Raw genomic sequence first — 20799 nt, forward strand, 5'->3', positions numbered from 1 at the left:
AGCAGGGACTTTGTCTTGTTAACTTTTTTCCCCAGTTCCTAAAACCAAGCCTGCACTGTAGAAGGTATTCAATAAATGTATGCCAAATGAATAACTAAATAAATGAGCTACAGAGATAATGGAGCACGAATTAAGACAGTACCTCAGTGGGCTAGTCTGAGAGGGTGGAAGGAGGCAGGGAGGGAAGAACCATGATGTGGTAGACAGTGTGTTCAGGATGGAATAAAAGCTCAAATTTGCTATTCTGTGACATGGAAAAATTACTTACCCTTGCTGAATGTCAGTTTTCTCAGCTTTGAAATGATAATCACTATTGTATGTCCAATTTAAAGATTCTATTAGGTGAAATTATAATATATAAATGTGTATATAAAGAGAAGAGGCACAGAGAAGGTTCTCAATATATAGTAGCCATTATTACCATCAATATTGGGACAAATGAATTTTTGAATGCTCATTGTGTTGACACTGAAGAAGGGAAAGCTTAAGTACTCTCTATTCAATTTTCTTATTTTTCTAAAATATCCCTTTTTATAGGATTTATTATATGTTTATAAAAGTAACAGTAACTTTAGTGTATTTTGCATATAAAATAAAATATTCATATAGTCTTGGTTTTCAGATGCAGCCAAATAATAAATTGGACCATAAAGTATGAATACTGTACCTAGCAATGAAATAGTTGTATACATGAATAGAAGAGACATAATGGCTGGTCATAAAATATGATTAACCTAGTTGAAACAAAAGGCCTCAGTACCTCACAAGTGGTGATCTCATTAGCGGGTTATAGGAGTTCCACATGAGTGAAGAAATCATGTATAATGGTTGCTCATTACACACCCTATTTATTCTTAGGGTGCCTTTTTTGAAGCTTGTTTTATTCTATTAAGTTTAAGCAAGAAGAGAGAAAAGTATGATATAAGAATATGCCAATTATATTTTAAAAGAATATTATTATTATAATATTGGTTTGTATTAATCAAAAGAAACTTAACCCTTAATAATAAAATGAGTTTGGTGTGTATTCCATGTATGACCAAGCCATTTAACATTGCTTTCAAATCAAGACTTTTATGAAGCAGAACCTTTTGATGGGCTATTTCTGTTCCATCTCTCCTTTGTATTATTACCAGTATTGCTTCTATAGCCCCAGTTTCACCATCACTTCCGTGACTTTGGATAGTATAATTAACCATGTTGGGCCTCAGTTTCCATGCTTGTAATATAAGAAGGACATCAATGTGGCCCACCTCATAACTCAAAACGTGACAATACTTGTGAATGCTGGAAGCACTTTAAATTACCACATGCAAACAATGTGCTATTACAGAGAACTTAGTGCAGTACCTTTCGTATAATGGGTGTTTAATAAATATTAACTGAATGGACAGAACCATTGTGATAACAAGATCAGCCTTGTTATACAGCGATTGGGAGAGTATGACTCTGACTTACCTTTCTTACATGTATTTTATATCTGTAAGTGCCAGGTGATAAAGATAGGAAACCTACAAATGTTTACCTCATATCTTCCTCCATTAAAATATTTTGAGGATTAATATTTAGCTATCTTTCATCAATGCTGAGGGTTTTTTTGTACACAGTAGCAAATGCTTTATATTTTTCTTTAATTGAAAATTTTGTATCTTTAAAACTGGTTGTTAATAGGATTTAGTAGTTTAGTAGATTTTTAAATGTATTTTAACACACTATAATATCTGCTGAAAATGTTCATATTTGAATAAGATTTTGTATTTCACTGTTAGACAACAATATGGTGTTATCAGAATGCTATGTACTCAAATTGTTGAGTTAAATTTTTTAGCCCTGTTAAAATAATCACAAGAAAAATCTATGGTAGTTTATGACTCAAGGGCACAAGTAATAGACTAGGCTAATTAAATTAGTGATCAATTTTCTTTTAATCCAATGAAGTGGATTAATATAGCCTATCCATCTGATTAATTCAGGCCAAAATATTTTATTTTCTCAAAAACAAAATTTCAATCTGAACCATCCAGTTACCCCAAACCATTCCTTTAACTTGTCAGTGTGTTGCATTGGTCATTCCATCACTTACCTTTTCAACAAATTTTTGACTGTGCGACAGAAAATACATCAGGTTCAGGAAGTAGAAATAGTTGAGTGGTCCTTATGCTGGAAGAGGTCACAGTCTTACAGGCAGTGCTAATGGAAAATAAAAAACTGTATCTAGTTAATATAGGCAAAAAGACTTTGAAGATTAATTTTCAAAATAACTACCCCAACTCAAAATATCTTCTTTGGGTTGGGCTGTTAGCCTAACTCTCCACACTGGTATTTCAAGGGCTTCATTTAATAGCTGTTTTGTAAAGGCAATATAAGGTAAGATTTGAGAGCACAGACCCTGGAGCCAGACATGTGGGTTTGAATCCCAGGTCTAATACTTATGAACTGTGCAACCTTGATCTTATTACTTAACCTCTCTGTGTCTTAGTTTCCTCATCTGCAAAATGTGGATAAGACGACTACTCACCTCACAGTTGCAAGGTTTAACAGCAAAGCACTTAGAACAGTGCCTGATAAAGTGTAAGTTATAGAAGTGTTAACTATTACCAGCAGAAATAAAATATTTATTTAAATATACCATGATCTGTGTAATTATAACATGATACATGATAACTGCATATATCATACAGATATCTATATACCTACACATACATATAGATGATAAATGAAGCAATGTTGTAATAGTAGTAAACTGTAAGTTATATCTTAGATGAGGAATACACTGCTTACGTTGAGTTGGAAGAATAAAGAATAAATAAAACCTCCTCTCTTGTTTTTCCACTAAAATTTAAAATTTACCTTTTTATAATGCATATGGCTCAAAGTGAAGTTGTGTTGATATGGACTGGCATACTTTAGTAACCATTGTTGCACTTCTTAAATAATGACGATAAGAAGGAAAGATGTAAAATCAAATAGAATATTTACTAGCCATAAATATGAATATTTTTAATAACTTGACTTCATAGGATTTATTATCTAGCACTACAACACTTAGATCTATTTATAGAGCTTAAAAAATGAGTTCTACAGCTCTGAGTCTAATTTAGGGCATATGAAAATTCTTAATGTTTTAAAAACACCTCAGAGAAATAGAGCAGCCTCCCTTATCAAAATAAAATACTAAATCTCCCAAGATTTGAGCCAGGTAATGTTTTAATTTTAATGAAATTGGCCTTTGTCCTTGAAAGGGACAAAATAAACGGATTGGCTAGTTTCTGAACGCTGCTACATCCAGAATTTTTTTTTTTTTTTTTTTTTTTTTTTTTTGCGGTACGCAGGCCTCTCACTGTTGTGGCCTCTCCCGTTGCGGAGCACAGGCTCCGGACGCACAGGCCCAGCGGCCATGGCTCACGGGCACAGCCACTCCGCAGCATGTGGGATCCCCCCGGACCAGGGCACGAACCTGTGTCCCCTGCATTGACAGGCAGACTCTCAACCACTGCACCACCAGGGAAGCCCCAGAAATATTTCTTAATCCATAAGTAGGCCTTAGGAAAGGAAAGCAACCCTGGCAGCTAGTGGTGATAGTAAGTAAGCGGCTCTAAGTACAACATAAAGGCAAAAGGAAAAGCTCAAAAGGAGAACATCAGGACTGTTCTCACTGACAAATCTCCTTCCTGGTTCATAACTGCTAAATTCTTATTTAAGCATTGTTTTAATAGAAAGACTGTCCTTCGTAAACTTTTATTTCAATTTTATTTTTAACTACATAGAATCCATAAAAGTATTAATTATTATATTTTCATACCTTGCAGTTTTACAAAATAGGTAATAATTCATATTCTCTATTGCTATATCAGGCTGTAATTTTTCTGGCTCTGTAATATTCCTTTAGGAGACTATATCATGATTTAGTTATTTTGTGGATAGACATTTATGTTCTAGTTTTATTTTTCAATTTTTTAACATATTTATTGGAGTATAATTGCTTTACAACGGTGTGTTAGTTTCTGCTTTATAACAAAGTGAATCAGCTACACATATACATATATCCCCATATCTCCTCCCTCTTGCGTCTCCCTCTCATGCTCCGTATCCCACCCCCTAAGTGGTCACAAAGCACCAAGCTGATCTCCCTGTGCTATGTGGCTGCTTCCCACTAGCTATCTATTTTACATTTGGTAGTGTATACATGTCCATACCACCCTCTCACTTCATCCTAGCTTACCCTTCGCCCTCCACATGTCCTCAAGTCCATTCTCTAAGTCTGCATCTTTATACCTGTCCTTCCCCTAGGTTCTTAAGAAACATTTTCAGTTTTATTTTTTTTTTTAGATTCCATATATATGCGTTAGCATACGGTATTTGTTTTTCTCTTTCTGACTGAATTCACTTTGTATGACAAACTCTAGGTCGATCCACCTCACTACAAATAACTCAATTTCATTTCTTTTTATGGCTGAGTAATATTCCATTGTATATATGTGCCACATCTTCTTTATCCATTCATCTGATGATGGACACTTAGGTTGCTTCCATGTCCTGGCTATTGTAAATAGTGTTGCAATGAACATTGTGGTACATGACCCTTTTTGAATTATGTTTTTTTCAGGGTTTATGCCCAGTAGTGGGATTGCTGGGTCATATGGTAGTTCTATTTGTAGTATTTTAAGGAACCTCCATACTGTTCTCCATAGTGGCTGTATCAATTTACATTCCTACCAACAGTGCAAGAGTGTTCCCTTTTCTCCACACCCTCTCCAGCATTTATTGGTTCTAGATTTTTTGATGATGGCCATTCTGACCGGTTGTGGTTTTGATTTGCATTTCTCTAATGATTAATGATGTTGAGCATCCTTTCATGTGTTTGTTGGCAATCTGTTTATCTTCTTTGGAGAAACGTCTATTTAGGTCTTCTGCCCATTTTTGGATTGGGTTGCTTTTTTGATATTGAGCGGCATGAGCTGCTTATAAATTTTGTAGATTAATCCTATGTCCGTTGCTTCATTTGCAAATATTTTCTTCCATTCTGAGGGTTGTCTTTTCATCTTGTTTATGGTGTCCTTTGCTGTGCAAAAGCTTTTAAGTTTCATTAGTTCCCATTTGTTTATTTTTATTTCCATTTCTCTAGGAGGTGGGTCAAAAAGGATCTTGCTGTGATTTATGTCATAGAGTGTTCTGCCTATGTTTTCCTCAAAGAATTTTATAGTGTCTGGCCTTAAATTTAGGTATTTAATCCATTTTGAGCTTATTTTTGTGTATGGTGTTAGGGAGTGTTCTAATTTCGTTCTTCTACATGTAGCTTTCCAGTTTTCCCACCACCCCTTATTGAAAAGGCTGTTTTTCTCCATTGTATATTCTTGCCTCCTTTATCAGAAATAAGGTAACCACATGTGCGTGGGTTTATCTCTGGGCTTTCTAGCCTGTTCCATTGATCTGTATTTCTGTTTTGTGCCAGTACCATACTGTCTTGATTACTGTAGCTTTGTAGTATAGTCTGAAGTCAGGGAGCCTGATTCCTCCAGCTCCATTTTTCTTTCTCAAGATTGCTTTGGCTATTCGGGGTCTTTTATGTTTCCATACAAATTGTGAAATTTTTTGTGCTAGTTCTTTGAAAATATGCCATTGGTAATTTGACAGGGATTGCATTGAATCTGTAGATTGCTTTGGGTAGTATAGTCATTTTCACAATGTTGATTCTTCCAATCCAAGAACACGGTGTATCTCTCCATCTATTTGTGTCATCTTTAATTTCTTTCATCAGTGTCTTATAGTTTCTGCATACAGGTCTTTTGTCTCCTTATGTAAGTTTATTCCTAGGTATTTTATTCTTTTTGTTGCAATGGTAAATGGGAGTGTTTTCTTAATTTCTCTTTCAGACTTTTCATCATTAGTGTATAGGAATGCCAGAGATTTCTGTGCAATAATTTTGTATCCTGCTACTTTACCAAATTCATTGATTGGCTCTAGTAGTTTTCTGGTAACATCTTTAGGATTCTCTAAGTATAGCATCATGTCATCTGCAAACAGTGACAGGCTTACTTCTTCTTTTCTGATTTGGATTCCTTTTATTTTTTTTTCTTCTCTGATTGCTGTGGCTAAAACTTCCAAAACTATGTCAAATAATAGTGGTGAGAGTGGACATCCTTGTCTTGTTCCTTATCTTAGAGGAAATGCTTTCCATTTTTCACCATTAAGAATGATGTTGGCTGTGGGTTTGTCATATATGGCCTTTATTATGTTGACGTTAGTTCCTTCTATGCCTACTTTCTGCTGGGTTTTTATCATAAACGGGTAATGAATTTTGTTGAAAGATTTTTCTGTACCTATGAGATGATCATATGGTTTTATCCTTCAGTTTGTTAATATGGCTTATCACACTGATTGATTTGCGTATATTGAAGAATCCTTGCATTCCTGGAATAAACCCCACTTGATCATGGTGTATGATCCTTTTAATGTGCTGTTGGATTCTGTTTGCTAGTATTTTGTTGAGGATTTTTGCATCTATGTTCATAAGTGATATTGGCCTGTAGTTTTCTTTTTTTGTGACATATCTGTCTGGTTTTGGTATCAGGCTGATGGTGGCCGCGTAGAACAAGTTGGAGAGTGTTCCTCTCTCTGCTATATTTTTGAAGAGTTTGAGAAGGATAGGTGTTAGCTATTATCTAAATGTTTAATAGAATTCTCCTGTGAAGCCATCTGGTCCTGGGCTTTTGTTTGTTGGAAGATTTTTAATCACAGTCTCAATTTCAGTGCTTGTGATTGATCTGTTTATATTTCCTATTTCTTCCTGGTTCAGTCTTGGAAGGTTGTGCATTTCTAAGAATTTGTCTGTTTCTTCCAGGTTGTCCATTTTATTGGCATAGAGTTGCTTGTAGTAATCTCTCATGATCCTTTGTATTTCTGCAGTGTCAGTTGTTACTTCTTCATTTCTAACTCTATTGATTTGAGTCTTCTCCCTTTTTTTCTTGATGAGTCTGGCTAATGGTTTATCAATTTTGTTTATCTTCTCAAAGAATCAGCTTTTAGTTTTATTGATCTTTGCTATCGTTTCCTTTATTATATTTTCATTTATTTCTGATCTGACCTTTATCATTTCTTTCCTTCTGCTAAGTTTGGGGTTTTTTTGTTCTTCTTTCTCTAATTGCTTTAGGTGTAAGTTTAGGTTGTTTATTTGAGATGTTTCTTGTTTCTTGAGGTAGGACTGTATTGCTATAAACTTCCCGCTTAGAACTGCTTTTGCTGCATCCCATGTGTTTCAGGTTGTCGTGTTTTCATTGTCATTTGTTTCTAGGTATTTTTTGATTTCCTCTTTGATTTCTTCAGTGATCTCTTGGTTATTTAGTAGTGTATTGTTTAGCCTTCATGTGTTTGTATGTTTTACAGGCTTTTTCCTGTAATTGATATCTAGTCTCATAGCATTGTGGTCAGAAAAGATACTTGATATAATTTCAACTTTTTAAAATTCACCAAGGCTTGATTTGACTCCCTCCTGGCTCGCTGTGGCACACTAGCCCCCTTCAGGCTGTGTTCACGCTGCCAACCCCACTCCTCTCCCTGGGATCCGACCTCCGAAGCCCGAGCCTCAGAGCCCAGCCCTGACCTGCCCTGGTGGGTGAAAGCCTCTTGGGCTGGTGAGTGCTGGCCGGCACTGATCCTCTGTGCGGGAATCTCTCCACTTTGCCCTCCACACCCCTAGCAGAGCAACTAGGCCTCTGAGCCACAGCTACTGAGTCTGCACGTCTGGAGCCTGTGCTCCGCAACAAGAGAGGCCGAGATAGTGAGAGGCTCACGTGCCGCGATGAAGAGTGGCCCCTGGTCGCGGCACTAGAGAAAGCCCTCACACAGAAATGAAGACCCAACACAGCCAAAAATAAATAAATAAAATTTATTAAAAAATAAATAAATAAAATAAAATAAAATATATACCCAAAGAGAGGACTTTTATACTGATAATTTTTAAAGAGGCTATGATCAAAATGAAAATACAGATTTGAAATATTACTGTGGAAATTTTGACCTTGAAATTGTGTGCCCTGTTTCATTCCAAGTTTTCTAGAGATCCTGGGAAACCAGTTTCTGAAACTATGCTAGACCAATTCTCTTCCTGGTGAGAGAACTATTTTTACACAAAATACGTGGTAATAGTTTACCTTGAATTTTGTTTTAACTTTCTATTTTAAAGGAACAATACTTTTAAGAGCCAAATAAATGGAGCCACATAGGGACTTTTCTATTAAAGAAATCCTGACCTTTAACATGTAAAACTATAATTTAGAAATTTTTAAATTAATTTTATCTACTCTCCGATGTACATATTTAAAGCCCTATAATTTTTCCCTCTAAGTATATTCCCTCTAAGTATAAGTATTGCCACTGTGGCAAACTGTCAATCAGGCTCTCTGCTCCCCTTTTAGAAGGACTGTCTACATCAAATGGCCTTGACATGTAACAACTGGCAGATGACAGTCTAGGATTACTGCATACTACTTAAACAAATGATTTGCCCATATTGCACCCAGGAACTCCCAGTTTTAAAGCGGGGACATTTAATTGAATACTAGGGGGAAACTACTAATAAGTTGATTTTGCTTATGATGAATTTTTTAAAAACCTGCTTTTTCCAGAAAAAAAAAAAAAGTGTCATCTCTGTCTTAATTAGTGTTAACGTTTGGCAATACTAGGCAGGATTTTGTTGTTGTTGTTGTTTTGCTTATCTGTGTATAATATATAGTTAATATATTTGAAAATTTAGTAGGATGAACTTACAAAATATCATAGGAATGCATAAAACAAATGATCAAAATCAAATTTCTAATAGACTTTTCCTCCCTCAGATTCATGTTCACGCCTTTATAAAATAATTTACTGAGACTGGTCCTGAACAAACCAACAGAGGAAGCTATTTAATATTTGCCAGCTGGTGGTAGTAACTTATAATGTAAAAGAACTAAAGTATAATGTATGCACTATTTACAGAAAGCTGGACATATGGGAAAAAAACACGCAGAAGTATATCTGGCACCTAGGGCTTTTTGTCAAAGAAGTAGCAGAAGCTGGGAGAGGCATGCAGGTGGGGTAAAAGGAGAATTTTACCACAGAAAAGCCAAAGCAACTAAAATATATATCTGTTCAGGGTTGTAAATGCCAAGAATGCACAGCTGAAGGAATTCCTAAGGCACCAACTCTTGAAAGATTTGTGGATTTCAGATTGTTGATATTAAATCTAAATATGCTGGGATGAAGTTGTTGGATTTTTTTCTTTTTACGCAGTTTGGTTACACTTTCCTGATCCATGCATACATATAGTATGTGATCCATAAATGTGGATTTACTAAAATACAAGAATCTTGTGGCCCTGACTCTATTGGAAAGTACACACGTTAGCTTTTCTACTCTGAAGAGAAAGGTAAAATCAGTGTCGTTTAAGGCATCAACGGCTTTAATGAGGGTGAGTCATAGCACTCAGGGAGGTGAACCTGTTTATTTTTATTACACAACACTTTTAACTGGGACCATTTTAAAAAAGCCAAATGACAGACAGGGACCAAGATTAGATGCATCCTCAGTAGACAGCTGGCATGCCCTGCCAGAAGGAGGATTTAGTGGAGTGTGGCTGGTAAGAAATAGTCAACAATTGGGGGAAGGGAAGTGAAAAAAAAACTCCCTGAAGAAAGTAAAAAAACAGGTCACAGTAATTTCCCTCAGGACTAAAATGTGTGACATGAGCTTTTGCATTAAGTCAGAAATTTCAGAGTAAGAGGAACCAGGAAAGAACCAAAACCATGTGGAATAATGTTGCTATTGTATTTGGGAGGGCTCAAATAAAAAGTTAGAGTCCTTTCCAAACTAACTAGCTAAATGGTGTGCTATTTCTCAAAAAGAACTTGCTTCCAGGAAAAGGGAATTAAATTTGTTTTCCTATTTCAGATTGAATTATAGTAGTGAATTTATTAACTAATCAACTAAGGTACATATGGTTAAAAAAAAAAACTTCCTCATACTGCAGCAAAAAAATGTATTCTAAGACTTATCAGGTGACAATACCTTATATTGGAGACATGACATCAATGAAGCAAAGTCACTGTTGACCATCCCAGAAAGTTATAATACTGTTTCTAGCTTCTTCTAAAAATGTCCTGTCTATAGCCAGCCTTTCCAAGAATGTTATTCTCCTGCATTTAAATTAGGCAATAGTTTAGTGCATAAGTTTGCATTGGGGATTGGGGATATTTCCTTCAAAACACTTTATTTTTTTTCCAGAAGCAATGTAAAAATGATTGTCCAAGAAGCCTAAAATAAATGAGTAGCTCCCCAGGAGTAAATGGTGTACTTCTCTGAGATATGTGAATTCCAAAAGAGGCAAGGGTTTCATGCACAAAATAAATGGAGAAAGGAATCAACAGCATTTTCTTGATCCAAACTACAGAAGTTGCAGGGGAAGCTGGAGGTGCATTTTTATAGCCGCGCACCCATGGGAAGAGAAGAGGCTCTGCCAGGAGATCCTTAGGGATACAGGGGAAAGAAGTGATGTTTCGGTATTGTTAGGAACTAATAAGTTGTCTGGAACTCAATAAATGTTTGTTGAAATAATAAGGAATGACTTTTGATATGGCAGTTATGAATAATTCTGCACAGTACAAAAAATTGCTACAGATAAATTTTAACTATAAAGTCATACAAAAGTTTTCTAGTGGGTTGAAATTTTTATAGTTGTAATGTCTCAATAATGATTTTGGGAAAGATTGAGGAAATAAAATGGTGAAAATAATTTAAAGTGATTTTTAAAAAAATAAAACTTATGTGATGATTTTCTAATTCAGAACTACTTAAAGATAATTGTTTCTTTGATGATATACATTTTTTCTTATATATATATTTTAAAGTATATCCTATATATTTTAACAGCAGCCAAAATTAATCTTTATAAATTAAAAATTTTAAATAAAAACAATATAATCATTCTTAACAAACTGATTTGCTAATATATGAACGGTATAAGTCAATGACTTTATCAAAAGACTAAGATTTTGAGACTATATATCTATTTAATACATAAGGTAATGAATTTGTAGCACGGAGGATTGATTTAAATTTAGGGGGATATTTCCTTAAAAGAAACAAGTTCATGGTCACTTTGTATGTAGAAACATGGTTCTCAAGGCAGTCCCTCAATTAGTAAGGAGAGAAAACGAGAGAGAAAATTATTCTGCATTAAAAATTCTTGGGCTTCCCTGGTGGCACAGTGGTTGAGAATCCGCCTGCCGATGCAGGGGACACGGGTTCGAGCCCCGGTCCGGGAAGATCCCACATGCCGCGGAGCAACTAGGCCCGTGAGCCACAACTACTGAGCCTGCGCGTCTGGAGCCTGTGCTCCGCAACGGGAGAGGCCGCGACAGTGAGAGGCCCGCGCACCGCGATGAAGAGTGGCCCCCGCTTGCCACAACTAGAGAAAGCCCTCGCACAGAAACGAAGACCCAACACAGCAAAAATAAATAAATAAATGAATAAACTCCTACCCCCAACATCTTTAAAAAAAAAAAAAAAATTCTTTAGTTTCCTGAGAGAAGTGTTGGTAGGGCCCAAAGTAAAGTAAACAGAGAAAAGAGTGAAGAGGAGGACGAGAAGAGAGGACTTAGGAAGGGCATTGTCTAAGAAGTGATGGGAAATGTCTAAGGAATGTGAAAGAATAAGGGTCTGATCTTGAGCTACAAATTGCTTATTACACAATCCTGACAAAATAAACCTGTCTTTGACTTCAGACTTTCAGAGCGTGGTACAGACATTGCCTTTTATATCACAATTTAAAATATTCTATAGTAAAATGAGCTTCAGACTGACAACTATATTTTTTAACACATATTTGATGTTCTTTTGGAAACATTAATATGGAGAATTTCTATAACATAAAAAGGAGACATTAATTTAATGAAGTTATCGCCTAACATAAACAGCGATCAACTCATAATCAATTTTGTTGTATGTATACCACCTCATCCTTTGCTGCCAGCCTGCCCGGATTATTGTGAAGCAAATGCCAAACATCCTATCATTTTATCCATGAATATGTCAGTGTCTTTCCTCAAAATACAAGGACTTAGTTAAAAAAAAAAAAACACAATATAATTATCACACATAAATTTTACCAAAAATTTATTTTCATAATCGTCTAGTCAGTATTCAAATTTTCTGATTATCTCATGATTCTATCTGTTTTTCAAATTGAAATCCAAATAAGGTTCAAATTTTTCAGTTGATTGATGTATATCTTTGAATCAATGTATATTGATCCATCTCTCACTCTATTTTTCCTGTCAATTTATAGGTGTATGAAAGTGGGTTATTTTTCCTTTTGAGTCTAGATTTTGCATCGCTAGCAGATAATAACAAAATTTTGAATTTTGCTAATTAGGTGAGAAACTGTATCTCAGTGGATTTTAATTTATCTTACATGTGATATGGAATATCTTTTCACATATTTGAGCACCACATTCACTTATTTCTTTTTCTGTGATTTTGTAATTCATATATTTTGTCCATTATTCTATTGTATCATTGATACATTGTTTTCTTCTCTATCTTTAGAAGTCCTTTATATATTGGTATTAAAGATATTAATTCTTTGTGATATAATTTGCAAATATTTTTGTACTATTTTGTCATTTATCTTTTGACTTTGGTGGTGGTTGTGTGTGTCTTAATATACCAAATAAAATTTTATTTTTATGTTGTCAAATTTATCAATTTTTTTTCTTTCTTTTTTTATTTTTGCTTCTAGAGTTTGTCACTGTTAGAAATATTGGGTTGGCCAAAAAGTTCGTTTGGGATTTTCATGAGATGTTATGGACAAACCCAAACAAACTTTTAGGCCAGCCCAATATTTTCACCTCTCCCAGGTTATAGAATTCACCCAGGTCACAATGTGTTGCTGGTAGGACTCTCAGAAGTGAGTAATTGCTTTTGTGGAATAATATGATATAAAATAGGAATGGCATGAGTAACAAGTGAGACACAGAGCAGAGACAGAGAAGCTGGGGAAGCTGAATTAAAAGTTAACATTTAAGAAGCCCCCAGAGAATCTCCTTATCTATAAGGACACTGAAGTTTCTTCTCTAGAAAGGGGGATAAAATCACTTTTATCTGAGGGTCACAGCAAAGAGTACTTCCAGAATGCTGGAGGCCTGAGGCTTGGGTACACCTAAGGAGTGGACAACTTGGTCACATTCAGCCATGTGCAATATAATTATTCACAGCACTTTTCCATGGCCTAACCATATCACTTCAGAGGTAAAGTGACAAGTAGACTGTTAATTTAACCTGCATCTAAATATCAGCATATTGAAAAGAAAGAAGTATTTGATAAATGAAAAGCCTTGTTTTCAAATAATGAAAGCATTCTCTTTGTAACTTAATATGTCAAATAGACTATTTTAAAATCAGTTAAGCAAGGTAACTCTGTGGTGTTAATCCCATGACTACTGACTTGACTATCTTTTGGTTCAATCTAATTCAGTGCTAGATCTGTGGTTACAAAACTATGCTGCCTGAGTGGTCTTAAGTACATTCATTAATAATATAGGCAAAATGCTTTTCACAGATTTCCCCTAGGCTGACACATACACAGGCACACATACTCTATAGTTATTACCAGGCATACCTATAATCATACTGTTTATGATGAAGAGATTACAAAATAATCTGAGCTTCAATTTTTCATTTTAAAATAGTGTATCTTCTCATTGATGCACATGAGATACATCACATCTCATCCACATGAGATACATCAAATTATGGGATTCAAAATAGAACCTACTAGAAAATTTACCTTGAAAAAATATGTGAAAGGATAGCTATTATCTCAGCTAACCCTGTGTAACTTCCTCTCTTTCCCTTTGGTCTATTAACTAAAGGACATGTTAACTCTTGATAACAGGTTTTGAAGGATTCCAATCATAACTGGTTAATGCCCTCTATGTTGGAGGCTACATACTGTGAACAGCATGGCCTAAATCTCTCTTTTCCCAAAGCCACGTTGATTCTTCTGAGTTTTTCCTTCTTTCTTTTTTAAATTTTACTCTCTTAGAAAATGTCAATGATACAATACAGTGTTATCAACTATATTTCTTTATTTGTTTAATTAATTTGATAAGCTGACACTATATACCTTGTAGGATCTTGGTGAGTATGAAGTAAGGCTGTCTGTGTAAAGTTCTTATCACTTGCTGGCTATATAATAGCTGTTCAATAAACACTAGCTCTCTCTCCCCAACACTTTTCTATACTGTATATACACAGCCTATAATGTATATTTGAATGAACCATGTATTTGCCTTGATATTCTAGGGAAGAATAGCTTTTCCTAGGGTAAGGTCATTATACGTCAAATATTGTCCCAGGAACCTGAGCTGCATCTCTTAACCTTTTCCAGTTTATAAAAAATCTCCTTGGATTGCCAAAATGAACAGGGATATTTACTGCCTCTTATGAAGCATGAGTCATCAGTTTAATTTAAGAGCTCAAGTGTTTCAGAGGACATTTGTCAGTTGAATCAGAAACATCTCTATTAACCAGCAGACCTTACCATAGCATTAGCTGGCTCTATAATTAGACACTACTAGGAGTTATGGGGGAAAATTAACAAGGTAGCAATAAAAATAATAGTGAAGTTTGCTCTTCTGATGGATGCAAAAATTAATGTTCCTTTCAAAGCTGCAGGAAGCTCTGCTTGATTCTGCATCACAATGTCTGTTTGTAAGGAGACACAACACAAATGCCCACAACCCACTGTGTCCTCCAAAGTTATTCATCAGTTATGAAAATTGGATTTGGGTTGATCTGGAGATTTCCTGAACAATATCTATAAAGAAAAAACTTTTTGATGAAATAAATTAAAAAGTGAGATGTGTATTTAACTTCAGAGGTTATTTATTTAAATACAGTTATTAGCACATATTTAAAAATGATGGAGCTAATTACAAATGAATCCCTTCTCATTAAATTAGGTTTTGAAGGATCTTTACTTGAAATCCTCATTTTTTTTTTTTTACATCTTTATTGGAGCATAATTGCTTTACAATGGTGTGTTAGTTCCTGCTTTATATCAAAGTGAATCAGTTATACATATAAATATGTTCCCATATCTCTTCCCTCTTGTGTCTCCCTCCCTCCCACCCTCCCTATCCCACCCCTCTAGGTGGTCACAAAGCACCGAGCTGATCTCCCTGTGCTATGCAGCTGCTTCCCACTAGCTATCTATTTTATGTTTGGTAGTGTATATATGTCCATGCCACTCTCTCACTTTGTCACAGTTTACCCTTCCCCCTCCCCATATCCTCAAGTCCATTCTCTAGTAGGTCTGTGTCTTTATTCCCATCTTACCCCTAGGTTATTCATGACATTTTTTTTTCTTAGATTCCATATATATGTGTTAGCATATGGTATTTGTCTTTCTCTTTCTGACTTACTTCACTCTGTATGACAGACTCTAGGTCCATCCACCTCACTACAAATAACTCAATTTCGTTTCTTTTTATGGCTGAGTAATATTCCATTGTATATATGTGCCACATCTTCTTTATCCATTCATCTGATGATGGACACTTAGGTTGCTTCCATCTCCTGGCTATTGTAAATAGAGCTGCAACGAACATTTTGGTACGTGACTCTTTTTGAATTATGGTTTTCTCAGGGTATATGCCCAGTAGTGGGATTGCTGGGTCATATGGTAGTTCTATTTGTAGATTTTTAATGAACCTCCATACTGTTCTCCATAGTGGCTCTACGAATTCACATTCCCACCAGCAGTGCAAGACTGTTCCCTTTTCTCCACACCTCTCCAGCATTTATTGGTTCTAGATTTTTTGATGATGGCCATTCTGACTGGTGTGAGATGATATCTCATTGTAGTTTTGATTTGCATTTCTCTGATGTTGAGCATTCTTTCGTGTGTTTGTTGGTAGTCTGTATATCTTCTTTGGAGAAATGTCTATTTAGGTCTTCTGCCCATTTTTGGATTGGGTTCTTTGTTTTTTTGTTATTGAGCTGCATGAGCTCCTTATAAATTCTGGAGATTAATCCTTTGTCAGTTGCTTCATTTGCAAATATTTTCTCCAATTCTGAAGGTTGTTTTTTGGTCTTGTTTATGGTTTCCTTTGCTGTGCAAAAGCTTTGAAGTTTCATTAGGTCCCATTTGTTTATTTTTGTTTTTATTTCCATTTCTCTAAGAGGTGGGTCAAAAAGGATCTTGCTGTGACTTATGTCATAGAGTTTTCTGCCTATGTTTTCCTCTAAGAGTTTGATAGTTTCTGGCCTTACATTTAGGTCTTTAATCCACTTTGAGCTTATTTTTGTGTATGGTGTAAGGGAGTGTTCTCATACTTTAACATGTGCCTGTCCAGTTTTCCCAGCACCACTTATTGAAGAGGCTGTCCTTTCTCCACTGTACATTCCTGCCTCCTTTATCAAAGATAAGGTAACCATATGTGCATGGGTTTATCTCCGGGCTTTCTATCCTGTTCCATGGATGTATATTTCTGTTTTTGTGCCAGTACCATACTGTCTTGATTACTGTAGCTTTGTAGTATAATCTGAAGTCAGGGAGCCTGATTCCTCCAGCTCTGTTTTTCGTTCTCAAGATTGCTTTGACTATTTGAGGTCTTTTGTGTTTCCATACAAATTGTGAAATTCTTTGTTCTAGTTCTGTGAAAAATGCCAGTGGTAGCTTGATAGGCATTGCATTGAATCTGTAGATTGCTTTGGGTAGTAGAGTCGTTTTCACAATGTTGATTCTTCCAATCCAAGAACATGGTATATCTCTCCATCTGTTTGTATCATCTTTAATTTCTTTCATCAGTGTCATAATTTTCTGCATACAGGTCTTTTGTCTCCTTAGGTAGGTTTATTCCTAGATATTTTATTCTTTTTGTTGCAATGGTAAATCGGAGTGTTTTCTTAATTTCACTTTCAGATTTTTCATCATTAGTGTATAGGAATGTCAGAGATTTCTGTGTATTCATTTTATATCCTGCTACTTTACCAAGTTCATTGATTAGCTCTAGTAGTTTTCTGGTAGCATCCTTAGGATTCTCTATGTATAGTATCATGTCATCTGCAAACAGTGACAGCTTTACTTCTTCTTTTCCAATTTGGATTCCTTTTATTTCCTTTCTTCTCTGATTGCTGTGGCTAAAACTTCCAAAACTATGTTGAATAGAAGTGGTGAGAGTGGGCAACCTTGTCTTGTTCCTGATCTTAGTGGAAATGGTTTCAGTTTTTCACCATTGACGACGATGTTGGCTGTGGGTTTGTCATATATGGCCTTTATTATGTTGAGGAAAGTTCGCTCTATGCCTACTTTCTGGAGGGTTTTTATCATAAATGGGTGTTGAATTTTAGTCTGTAGTCATCATTTTAGCCATTTCATTGATCACCATGGAATTAACCCCTCAAATTAGTCTGGATCAGTGTGGATTTACATTATAAACTACAAAAGTTGGTTTGTAGGCCTGACAGACATGGCAAAAGTAATTAACACTTCAAAACACTACCAATTTAGTGACCTAATTTAGGGAAGAGTAACGTATATTGAGGATGTGAAACTAAATTAAATTCCAGTTAAATACAAATATTTTTCTTCACATACTGAGTCATCTGATTCAGACCCCACAGGGTGCAGTGTTACCTTGCTTGGTGAACTGCATAATTATTTATAGATTTCTCTCAACATTAAGTTTACCCCTTATCTAACTTTACACAGGCAGTCTAGCTAGTGACTCTCAGAGAGATACCCTCCTGTATAATATGTTCCCACATGGCAGGTCAGGGCCCAGGTGCCCCTTTTTCCATTCTTTGTTGATGGTTTGAAAATATCAGGACAACGACTGCATGCCACATTGGTTTTATAATTCCTAATCAAATGTCTCTACAGGGGGCTCTAATTCCACATAACGTGTATAAAACAAAGAGATAAATGTTACTTATTATTAGGAATGGAGGCTCAAGGATCTATTGTGAAGCTTTGTACTTATTGATGGAATTCTAAAACTAGGCTATAAAAAAGTTATTTCTTGATGAAACATTAATGATAAATAACAAGCCTTCAGGCGGTTAAATACTTAACACTCAAAGACATTTCCATTTGAAGCATTTTTAAGAATATGAACTAATGGAATGAAATTGTATTTCTAATAAAGTACAATATTAGTTCTACAATGAAACTCAGTGTTAATTGAGTGAAATCTTTAAGGTCTTAAAAGTAATAATTTGTGTGTGTGTTTGTGTTTTAAAGAGATTAATTAGAGGATGCATATGGTTGACTTTAGGCCAACTAGACATGTTTCTCTTGTTTAAGAATAGAGAAAGAGAAAAACTTCTTAGAAACATACTGGTGAGAACATTTACTTACTGTTCAGTGTAGAAATGAATAAGAAAAGGAAGGAAGTGATAATAGTGTCATCTAAGGGCAGGCCTCCTGGAGCCAGACAGAGTCAGATAAAGTACAGATTAGGCTGCTCATTCTTTTTGAAGGCCATAACACTAACTCAAATATAGTCTTAAGAAAATTCCTGAGGATAACTGGCATGCACAATAGTCATGAGGGACAGATACCAGAATGTCAATGTATTAATTTGCAGTTAGAACTAGTTCAATCGCATGGGACTAGAGTACTCTACTAGCCTGATTAGCATATTCTCTCTCTATAGTCAAGCTACATAGAGAAAGTAAATCATAATCAGAAAGATGCTATTTGAGAGTAGAATCAGAACAAAAGAAGTTAAACTATATAAATATGGAATTGCCTCATTCTAGGGTGGTTTAACATACCCCTCTCACAAAGTAAAGTGTTTGCCAATAAAACCAGAAATCAGTAAAGTCCACCAGTTATCATCACCTCCATCCGTCTCCATTGGAGGGATAGACTTGCCATATGGACTGAAAATACCTCATGGTTGGAGGCTAAGTTTTTCTCTACCTTATGGTGTTTGAGTAGGCACTGCTAACAGCTGCCTCTCTGACTCTTCTTATTTTTATGCTGACCAATTGCTTTTCTAATAGACATAGTCCTTTTGAATGGGTGTGCATGTATGTGTGTATGCAAGCATATGTGTGTATAACTGGATTAGAATTAAATCCAAATGTATGGCCTATAAGCCGTCCTGTCTCTTTCCAGTGATTGCGTTATGTCTTCTCTGATCCATTACTTGTTGCTTTTACAATTTACTTCTCCATGGACAAGTTCATTTTACTTATTTCCAAGTTCCTTGAGGGACATCTCTGTGTAAGCTCATACTTATTAAGAAATGTTATCATATACTTTCTCTCACCAAAAAAATAGATAAATGGCCTTGGCATAACAATTTTGACAACTAATAAAACTGTTCTACCTCTTCAAGTAATGAAGTCTTTTTAGTAGTGCTAAGCAAATTTCTATTAGGTTGCAAAGATTTAGTTAATGAATAATTTGAATTATCTGTGGTTAACCATCTATTGAATGGTTTATAGCATTTGAGCACTACCTATATAAATCCTGTATTAATCATTATACGAGCTGACTTATGGCATAAGGGAAAGCAAATTTGATGTTTGTTCCCAAGTTTAGACTCCATATTACCACCACTTAGACCTTGTCTTGGTTTGGATACTATGATGTAAGCACTATAACATTATTATAGAAGCAAAAAAAATATTGAACATTAAAAAGTGGAGTTTTAACGAGTAAAAACACACTATTGCATTTAATTTTTCACAAACTGTGCTCCTGGGATTTGTTTGAAAGCACCACTGGATAATGCTGAGTAATACTGCATGAGTAGGGCTTGGGGGTAGTACTTTGAATTACCTCCTGATGTTTGCTTTAAGAGGAGTAACTTTGCTTTCTAAATTCTATTAAAAAATCAATTTGGTTTCCAAAAACAGTATTCTAATTTAAAGTTTTCTCAAGACATTAGTCAATCTCTTTGCTGATAACTGATTCCTTACGGACAAATATCAGCACTTTATATGCTACCTTATTGAAACCACAATGCTGGCTGGCAACAGACAGCTTTCCAGCATCACCTCTAGTATCACAGACAGAGTCCTGGACTAGGGGTTAACAGATCTAGATTTTAATCCTGACTAACTGTGTGATTTCAAATTATTTAATCCTTGGCTATTGGCCTCTGTTGGGTTGGATTATTTCCCTCTCAAAATTCATATGTGGAAGTTCTAAGCCCCAGGACCTCAAATACAACCTTATTGGATATAGGGTCTTTACAGAGGTAGTCAGGTTTAAAATGAGGTCAACTAGGGTGGGCCCTAATCTGTTACGACTGGTGTCCTTATAAGAAGGGGAAATTCGTATACAGACATGTACACAGGGAAAACACTATGTGAATATAAAGACAGTCATCTATAAATTCAAGACAGAAGCCTTGATCAGATCTCTCCCTCACAGCCCTCAGAAGGAAAAGACCCTGCCAACAACTTGATTTCAGACCTCTAGACTCCAGAACTTTGAGACAATAAGTTTCTGTTGTTTAAACTACTCAGTTTGTAGTACTTTGTCACAGCAGCCCTAGCAAACTAACACAGCCTCTTGGGCTGAAAAGAGATGATGAAATCCTTCTATAACAGCCCTCTAGACCCTTGTTTTATCTCTTCTGTGTTAATGAAATTATTCTTTTATCTCTGTGCTTTGCAATCATATTTCTGAAATAAAGATCTGATCTTGCCAATGTGCTGCATAAAGCCTCCAAGGGAACACCTCCATATATGGCAGACAGAGCCTTTCCTGGTCTGTTCCAAAGCCACAATTTCAGGTAG

At 35.5% G+C, this 20799-nt stretch overlaps 1 long non-coding RNA gene across 1 annotated transcript in view; it reads right to left on the reverse strand.

Moving 5' to 3' along the window:
- Positions 1–2070: 2070 nt before the first annotated feature.
- LOC132524177 (uncharacterized) overlaps positions 2071–20799 on the reverse strand; it is a 417505-nt gene continuing 398776 nt past the window's right edge. Inside the window, exon 8 of the long non-coding RNA XR_009541810.1 lies at positions 2071–2190. This is a non-coding gene — a long non-coding RNA (uncharacterized LOC132524177). The remainder of the gene's footprint in view (positions 2191–20799) is intronic.

Source organism: Lagenorhynchus albirostris, chromosome 8, assembly GCF_949774975.1.
Source record: "Lagenorhynchus albirostris chromosome 8, mLagAlb1.1, whole genome shotgun sequence".
Taxonomy (NCBI): Eukaryota; Metazoa; Chordata; class Mammalia; order Artiodactyla; family Delphinidae; genus Lagenorhynchus; species Lagenorhynchus albirostris.